The following is a 9,306-nucleotide window of genomic DNA, read 5'->3' as shown; positions in this document are numbered from 1 at the left end:
TTATTTTACATAAACATCTGCTCAATATCTGCCAAAATTTAATTTTTGTTTCCACTTGCTGACACTCTTGTAAGAAAGCTATTCAATTTTATAGTGAACGAAGTCTGTGAACCGCTTAACTTTCAGAGGTGCATCCCATTTTGACCTTGACTTCAGGCACCTTGTAACATTTTCCTCACTCTGATTGTTAGAGGGCTTAAACCTCCGAGGGGATCAAAAATTGAAGCGTTGAACTGAAATAGTAGTTCGGTAACCTTTTGAAAAACGTTTTCTAAATATTATATTATTCATTGGTTGCGTTCCACTGTTAACCCAAAACATGAGGCGGAGGTGATGGCAGATCAGGCCTCAAAGATTTTTATTTGCGATTCTTACAAAAATTCGTCGGATATTGGGATTGCATTTTGTCAGGTTGAAAACACCGCGTGGAGAGCTCTTTCTTTTGCCAGTCGTAAAATTGTTAGCATTTTCTATGTTAACTTTTGCTGTTAAATTATGTAGGTTGTCCATGTAGACATCAGGCTCCTTAAAGTGTAACACTTTCTCTGGATTTTCACGTGCTGAACAACGCATTGCGTACAACGCTATGCATGGGGAAGATGTTGCCCCGAAGAGTTGGTGTGTGTATTCCTATTCTTCGGTTTTTCAAGTAAGATTCCAGAGGGTCCGAAGAAAAGCACAATAAGCTGGAGCTATTATTATTTGCTTAATCTGATAATAGCTGCTGAAGTTGCTACCTGCTGCTTGCGCAATCTTAAGATGACTCCAACAATATAACTATTCACAGCTTTTTATAGTATTTTTCATTCCAGTCAGCTGTTGTTAGTTGTATTGGCGTTTTCCTTCCTGATACAACTTACTTCAAACTGGCCATCAGAAAATTTGTAGTCAACTCAGGCATTTGTACACATTATTCTTTAGCATTCTTCATTTTTAGACAAAACCCTATTTAATGAAGCCTTACCGTAATTCTCAATTTTCATCCATTGCTGAAGTTTCTGGGGTAGCTCATTAACCAGATGAGCATTTGTGTTTCTATTACTGGATTCTGTTAGTCTAAAGTGACAAAATTTTTACCATCAAAATCCGTCCCAGTGGAGTTTCTGCAATCCAAGGCGTCTTTTTTGAGCCCTGCAATATCTTATTGTCATAGGACAGTTCTAGATTGTCCGGATGGGCATATATTTCCAAGGTCTTTGAACCGTTAGACAGTTGAAGTGGTAAAAGAAAATGTGAGAGAAGTCTTTGAACGATTGATTGAAGAATGAGCTGATGCAGAAGAAGCGAGAAGATCTCTTGAAGCCTTAGCTAAAAAAAATTCAAATAGAAAACTTTTTGGCGACCGTTGAAGCTATCCCTTCCGAAGAGTGCTTATTCCATTCCAAGCTGACGGGTGTTGGAAGCATGTTTAAATTTTGATTGACCTTTGTTGTCGAATGCATGTCATGGTTATATTGCAGTTGATGAAATGTGCCTACCAAAGTGAAGAGGAAATTAAACATTTGCGTGTAACTATCGGGGATTGTCAGATTAAAGTATCTACGATGGGTCGGTGTTTCAAGGAAGGCATTGAAAAGACTGTTCAGACTACCAAAATGTTCCTCAAGACTTGCTAAAGCAGGTGCGTACAGACTTCGAGTCCAACCGTAGCCTTCAACCAAGGTATTTGCTTCTCCAATCAGAAGTCACTGCACTGAACCAATTTTGACTGAATGAATCAGAAATCACTGCAAAAATGAAAATCCGGGCATTGTTGGACAATCAATCGTTGCTTAAATTACACTGGGCCAATCTAACCACCTTATTGGATATCCATCAAATTTTGTTTCCTGCCTGTAGCTGGGAACCAATTTTTTAAAACAATTGGACTTTGATGTAGGGGTCTGTGACAATATGCCAACTGTCGGAAGCGTAAAAAACTGTTGCGTAGATCTGAATGGTGCATTCAAAGCAAAAGTTTGTGCCGACTGATGAGTAACATGGAAAGAAGGAGATGGTGCATTTTTATATTTTTGGAACACAGAAGTAGGCCTAATCTTGCATTAAAATTAGCTCTTATTAGAACACAGTACTTCACGGTCAGACGATGGTTCTTTGTCTAAAAAACTTGAGTTGTAAAGCTTACCTTTACTGAAACTCCTTGATTTAGTTTTGAATTTCCTCAATTGTTTCTGTGTTCTCGCCGCAACCAAAATCGGAGGTAATAATTTTGATGCATGACTCCATTCCATTTTCAATTATAAGTTTTCGTTTGGTCAGAGGAGTTAATTTGCGACTCTCAGAGACCTTTTCGTGACTTTCGGTGTTGTCTTTTGAGTTCTGGCACATTTGAGGAGATCCTTGTCTGGTTACTACTTGCTGTAGATTTTGCAGTTCATGTAAAAATCTACAAAGCCGTCGGTTTTACAATGATAAGTTCATTTGAAGTTTTTTCGTTGCAACCTCCTCATGCTTTGTGAAAAATAATATCAGAAACCGAGAAGCCTGCATTACAGAAAAAAATTCTAAAACTATCTCCTGTAAAACGCAGCTGAGTACGGAGAAACTTACTCAAAACCTCACAAATACGATTCAAAAACCTATCGGATTTTAGTTGAAACCTACCAGAGATACAAATAAAAGCCAACCCGAATACCTTAAAACCTTCGAAATATGATACACTTTTTTGAAAAACGTATAGGTAAAAATGAAACCAAAGTTTTTCCGGACAAAAGCAATAAAAAATGCTGTTGAAAAAACGTGTCGTAACGCTTGTTTTGTAAAGCAGCGAACAGAGATGAAAGCACTGGTACGAAAAATAGGAACGCACCAGAAGGAAATATTGTTGAGTCATTAAAATTCGGTCGCTAAATTTTGGCCAAATCCGGAAAAGTTTTCAGGTCAATAAAAAATGTTGCGTTATCACACTCGTGAAAAGACAGGAACATTAAAGTGTGATATTGTTAAAATAAAGATCAAGTTAAATCTGAAAGCTCTGATTGAATAGGTGTCACCCGGTTTTTGAGTGGTATGGGTCTTTTCTAAAATTTTCTTCTTTAGCTCTTACGAGAAAAAAGTTCGAGAAATGAGTCTCAGATTGGAGTTATTATCGTTGGGCGCAAAAACTTCGCGTTAGCTGCTTGGGACTACACTACTCAAGATATCATTTTTGTTTATTTGAATTGTGTTCAATTGTTTACATTTTTGACTTCATTTTTGAACGCTGGATTTAAAAAAAAATTGTGCCGAGTGATGATGAGTAACACGAAAAGAAGGAAATGGAACATCGGTTTTTTCTGAAGTTGGATCGAAACTACCAAAGGCAACTCCAAGAGACATGGCACTGTTAATGGTGCTGGAAAAATGTATGTCCGCAGATGTAATGGTGAGTTGTTGATTTAGAGCTGCCAGCAGCCAAATTGGGTTGGTATCTCGCATCAGGCTGCTGCTTGCCACATATTTAGGGAATGGTTCACTAGAGGACCCATTCTCAGCGGTGCTGAGAAATTGTTGGTCGATAACGATAAGTCAGTATCAGTTTGCTGTCTGCTGTTGTCAAATATCACCCTTGAAATGCAATTTGTTTGACTGCTTTATTATTTGAACAAATGCACTTCTTTGTATTTTCTTTGTGCGAAGTAGTGTTCCCAATCTTGAATTTAAGTCTGCTCTAATCAGAGCTCAGTACTTTTACGTCAGACGATGGTGCTTTGTTGAAAAAAAAAGAAATGCAAAACCGTATCTTTGCTGAAGTTCCCTGATTTAATTTTGAAATTTCTCAACTGTTTTTTTGTTCTCGCCGCAGCCAAAGCCGGATGTAATAACTTTGATGCATGATTCAATTTCATTTTCTTTTTTCCACTTTAGTCTGGTAAGACCTTTTTATTTGGGGTTCTCATAGACTTGCTCTTGAATATCGATGTTGTCTTCTGAGTTTTTTTCTGCGAAGTTGAGGAGATCACTCTCCGGTTATTACTGCCTGTAGATTTACCATTTCTTGTGAAAACCATCAAAGCCGCGGTTTTACTGTGACAAATTCCTTTGAACCTTTTTCTTTGAAAACTTCTCAAGCTTTGTAAACAATTATATCCGAAACTGAGAAGTCTACTCTTCACAATAAAATCAAAACTTGCTTCCAAAAAACCCAGCCGAGTACTGAAAACTTACTCAAAACCTCACAGATACGATTCAAAAACCTATCAGATATTACCTGAAGCCTACCAGAGGTACAATAAATACCTACTCGATTACCTTGAAATTTTCTGAATACCTAGCTTACACCTATCCGCAACAAACCTGATACCTGTTCAATAACTTGCCGGAAACCAGTGAAACCTACCTGATACCAACTGAAACCTAACAAAGAAGCCTACCGATATATCTAAACTTACCTGAACAACCTATCAAAACCCACTCGATGCACTATTTTGAAAAACGCATAGATGAAAATGAAACCATAGTTTGTCTGGACAAAAACGATGAAAATGCTGTTGAAAAAAATTGTCATAACGCTTGTTTTGCAAAACAGCGAACGATAAAAGCTCTTGTACGGAAAAATTGGAAAACACAAGATGGAATTATTGCTGAACCATCAAGTTGATTTTTGGCCACATCCGGAAAAAATTCTCACGTCATTATAAGAGGTTGCAATCATACTGGAAAAAAGACAGGGAAAATTTATATGTATTAATGATATGATGAATTCCAAGTTAAATATAAAAGCTCCTCCTTGAATAGTTGTTCACCCGTTTTTTGAGTTGTATTGATCTTTTTTAAAAATTTTTGCCAACTTTTTCGAGGAGGAAGTTTTAGATCGCTGTCTTTTTCGTTGGGCGCGAAAAGGTAGCATTGTCTCCTTGATTCTAGACTACTATGGAAATCTTTTTAGTTTATTTGAATTGCAATCAACTTTGGATGCTTTTATTGATACTTTTTGCTTGGTCACTTCCTCCTCTTAACCATTGAACGCTTGGTTGAGGTTGATTGCCATAGAAGTGCGTAGATGATCTCTAATGAATTGGGCATCAGTGATATATTGATGAAAATTGTTTATGAACCAATGAAATACTAAAAACAGTGCATCTGGGCCAAATAAAATGAACACATATCTCGCAAGAAGTTCGCTATGAAATTAAAGCGTTTGGGAAGTAGCTCACAAAAAATTTAATCCTCCTTTTAGATAATGAAAGCGGTATGACAGCTCCCAGTTATCAATTTTTGTCAGTCATCAAAACACAAACTCTTAATTCTTCTGTTGGAATAAGACCAATATTGCCTACAACCATGGTGTCAAGAACTCTTGAAAATTTACAAGATAACTCTTTAGTCAATATGGTTGTTCAATTTTGTGTTCGTATCAACATAACTCCAATCAAATCCGCTCAAGATACAAATTAATTAACTAAGTCACTGAAAGTCGTTAACAAAACTAGCCCAACGAAACGAAACTTGACAGCCTTGATGCGAAACATACTCAATCAAGGATAATCTTGCTATAATCTCGTCATGTTTTATTGGCACAATAATATCAAAAGATGATGCCTTTGAAAAATGAGGCAGGAGGAAAATTTAAGACGCGGGGAAATGTAGTTTTCTAAATAGTTTCTTTTGTTTTTTTTTTGCTTTTAATATATGAGGTTAGATCCTTTATATAGTGTATTTGCTTAGTCATAAACCATTGCCGAGTGCTGTTTTGTCTTGATTGATATGTCTTATGTCATGCCATTAATTTTTAGGATTTTACTGCAGCAATTTAGTGGGTGCCTTCATGGCGGCGGTCTTATATGAGGTGTGTACAATGTACATACCGAGCTAGCATCCTCTTGAAACATTCATTGTACGCGAAACACAAGCTCATCTGTTTGTTAATAAACTAACCGGTGCAGTGTTTTCCGGCATTATTGATCAATCCCGCTAGTTCTCGAAAAGTGTCGAAAATTTTTGCTTAATGTTATGGATTCCTTTATAGGTTGTTATTGGGTGCTATTGTTAAATACTTGATATACCTTGCCATGCTATGGTAAAATTTTCTTTTGAAAATCTGGCCACTATCTTGTTTTATGGCAGCCATGAAAAGATCTTGTTTGCTCTTAGCATGGTTGCCAGAAAACAAGATCGTCGTCAGATTCTCAAGAACTTTTTATCATAGCATGGCAAGATATATCGAGTATTCAAAAACAGCACCCAAGAACAACAATTAGCAGGAAATAAGATTAAGCAAGAATTATCAACGCTTTTCAATAACTAGCGAGAATTATCAAGAATGCCGGAATATACTGCTCGCGTTAGTTTATTGACAAACAGATGAGCTTTTGTTTCGCGTACAATGAAAATTTTAAAAGGATGCTAGTTCGGTATGTACATTGTAAACACCTTACATAAGACCGCCACCGTGAAGTTACCCACTAGGTTCTCATAACAAAATCCAAAAAATTTGTGAGAGGTTTATCAATCAAGACAACACAGCACTAAGCAATGATTAATGACTAAGCAAAAAAAATATTGAAAGCATCTAACCTCATATTTTGAAAACAAAAACGAAACAAAATAAATTATGCAAAAAACTGCGTTTTCCTCGTGCCTTATTTTTATGCAGAGAATATGAATCTGGTCTCACATTTTCTAAAGACAACCAAGAGAAAAATCAACTTTAAAAACTGAATTGAATGGAGTTGATGCTCTGTAAAAGTTTGTGGAGCTAAACTGCAAATAAGCCGGAGGACGGTTATTATGGAACAAAACACATCAAAAACACTGTTTAAGAGTTTTTTGGAAGCCTGATTTTTTGGGGCCTGTAGGCAATTGAAATTTCTGAGAAAAAAATTTTTAAGGTTTGATTAAAGCATAAAAACACCCTTCGGTCGAAGCGAAAAAAATTATTCCGAGAATTTTTTCTGAGAACCCAGTCGAAAAAAAAAACGTTTTTACGAGAAAAATTTGTAACATTGTTTTTCACAGAATGAACTATATTTTTTGCAGTTCAATTCTAACAAAAAAAATATCATGCTGTTTTTTGTTTAGTTTATTTTTTATCGCCACAAATTTTTGTTTTTTTTTCTCTGCTAAAATTTTTTTGAAACTCCAATTGCGTTCTGTCATGTTACTTCTCAAATTTATGGTAATTTTGATTTTTTTTTCTGTTCTGTCCTTCAGTTTTGCGACAAATTTTTTCACCAAAGCCAAGACAAGCAACAGATCATTACATCAAACTTTTTTTGACTAATCCCGTCAAGCAAATTTGTGCTTCAATGTTCTATTTTTCTTCGGAATCGCTTTGCATTTATGACAGCATGTTTTACAATCAAGGAGTTTTTATATAGAACGTTACATTAAAAATTACATGCCTCCCAATCTCTGTGGGATGAAACTAAAAAGATATGAAATGGTTGAAATAAATGAAATTAGGTATCTTTTGGTACTTTTTTCAGTTAATTCGTTTTTGGGATCTATTCTGTTTCGCCCCCTCCCCCCTCCCCAGCTTAGTGAGCATACATTTTTTATGACCCCCGGGCGCACGTGCTATTTTTTTTACATAGTAACGTACTATATAACAACATAAAATTTGTAACTGGGGGTCATAAAAAACACTGGCGGCCGAAAAAGAATAGATCCCGTTTTTATTAGGCTTATAATTTTTAAAAAATCTCACCAGTTTTCAAAAAAAAAATGATAGCTCAGATGCTGCATCGACAAAGATATTTGACCGCGAACAGGTGTTTATTCGCTCTTAGTTGCAGACCGTCCATCAAAAATTTTAGTTTTAATCTCATATAAAAAAAACTATTTTTCGACTGTTCTCATCTCCCCATCCTAAAAGTACCAAAATCGAATTACAATTAAATAGTGTCGATATGCTCAGTTGTAGCCAGAGGAGAAAGAAGACGATATCAACATTAAATAAGGTTTACGTAAAATTTCTGGTCTCAGTTGACTTTTCAGATTCTACTTCTTATTACAGTTCTCACCTCATTAACTGGAGGTAAAGAAAAGATTAATAAGGGTGCAATAAATGAATCCATGTGAGTGTGCGAGCTATTCAACCCTATTTCATGAACTCTGGGATCTTTTTAAGTTTGTGAACCCCCCCCCCCCCCAGTATCCCGGTTGAGATGTCAGCGCCGTTTGAGCGCATCTTTTTGTAAGAAATGCGCTTAATGCGCTGAAATTGTGTAAGACATGCGCTGGATGCGCTGAAATGCGCTGAAATTTCGAGATGACGCTGAAACTAAAAAATTTCAGCGCACCTTCAGCGCATTTCTTACATTAATTTCAGTGCATTTTCGTCTCATTTCTTACATAACTTTCAGCAACTTTTCAGCGCAATTCTTACATAATTTCAGCCCTTTTCATATCAAACGTTTTATTATTAACAATTCAGATTAAATGGGAAGCATCTCAATAGCGCAGTGAATTAATTGATAGATGAGACACAATCATCGGGGTTCGAGCCTCGGAGCAAAAGAAAAGAGCTGAACTTTTTGAAATTTCAGCGGATTTCAGCGCATTTCTTACAAAGTTTCAGCATTTTTCAGCGCATATCAGCGCATTATTATGTAAGGTTTTTGCGCTGAATTTTTTGAAAATTGAGCGAATTTCAGCGCATTTCTTACATAATTTTTGGAAATTTTCTTGACCGGGTACGTTATGTGCCCCCCAGTTACAGAGCACATGCCATTACATAGTAAATCATCATCTAAAAATATGGCGCGTGCATCGGGGGGGGGGGGTGCAAATAATATGCGCCCACTAAGCTGGAGGGAGGGCACAAACGGAAAAGATCCGAACTCTGTTTATTGTCAAAGAACACAAGAAATATTGATTCCAAATTTCCCGCTCAGAGAAAGACAGAACAGAGGTTCTTTTTATACCACCCTATTTTTTTGTATCTTTAAATGATTTTTTTAATAGTATCTTGTTAATAAGAGATAATGGGAAGATGGTATGGGCAATATTGAGCACCTCCTTGACCAATTGGATGATATGATTTAATACTTTCTGCTTAATTGGCTTTATAATGTAGATGTTACTAGTTTTGTATATCTCACCACTAGCCGTATTTTTTTACCTTCACTTTCAATTTATTCGAACAGTCAATTTTTTGGTCATAGATGTCCTTATGAAAATTCAGTTGTATTTGATTAGCTTTTCTGGATCCAAATCCTTGTGCCCAATTTTGAACAAAAGAGAAGCTGGCAAAGTTAGATCTGATTTTAATAGATTCAATCCATGGATATAAAGGCTTTCAGATATCCAGTCTTTTCAGCAACCCCCCCCCCCTAGCTTAGTGGTCATATAATGCCCCCCATTACAGTAAAAAATATATTACCA

This window comes from Convolutriloba macropyga, chromosome 13 (assembly GCF_964194025.1).
Source record: "Convolutriloba macropyga chromosome 13, txConMacr16.3, whole genome shotgun sequence".
Lineage (NCBI taxonomy): Eukaryota > Metazoa > Xenacoelomorpha > Acoela > Convolutidae > Convolutriloba > Convolutriloba macropyga.
Note: the sequence above shows the minus strand (reverse complement) of the source record.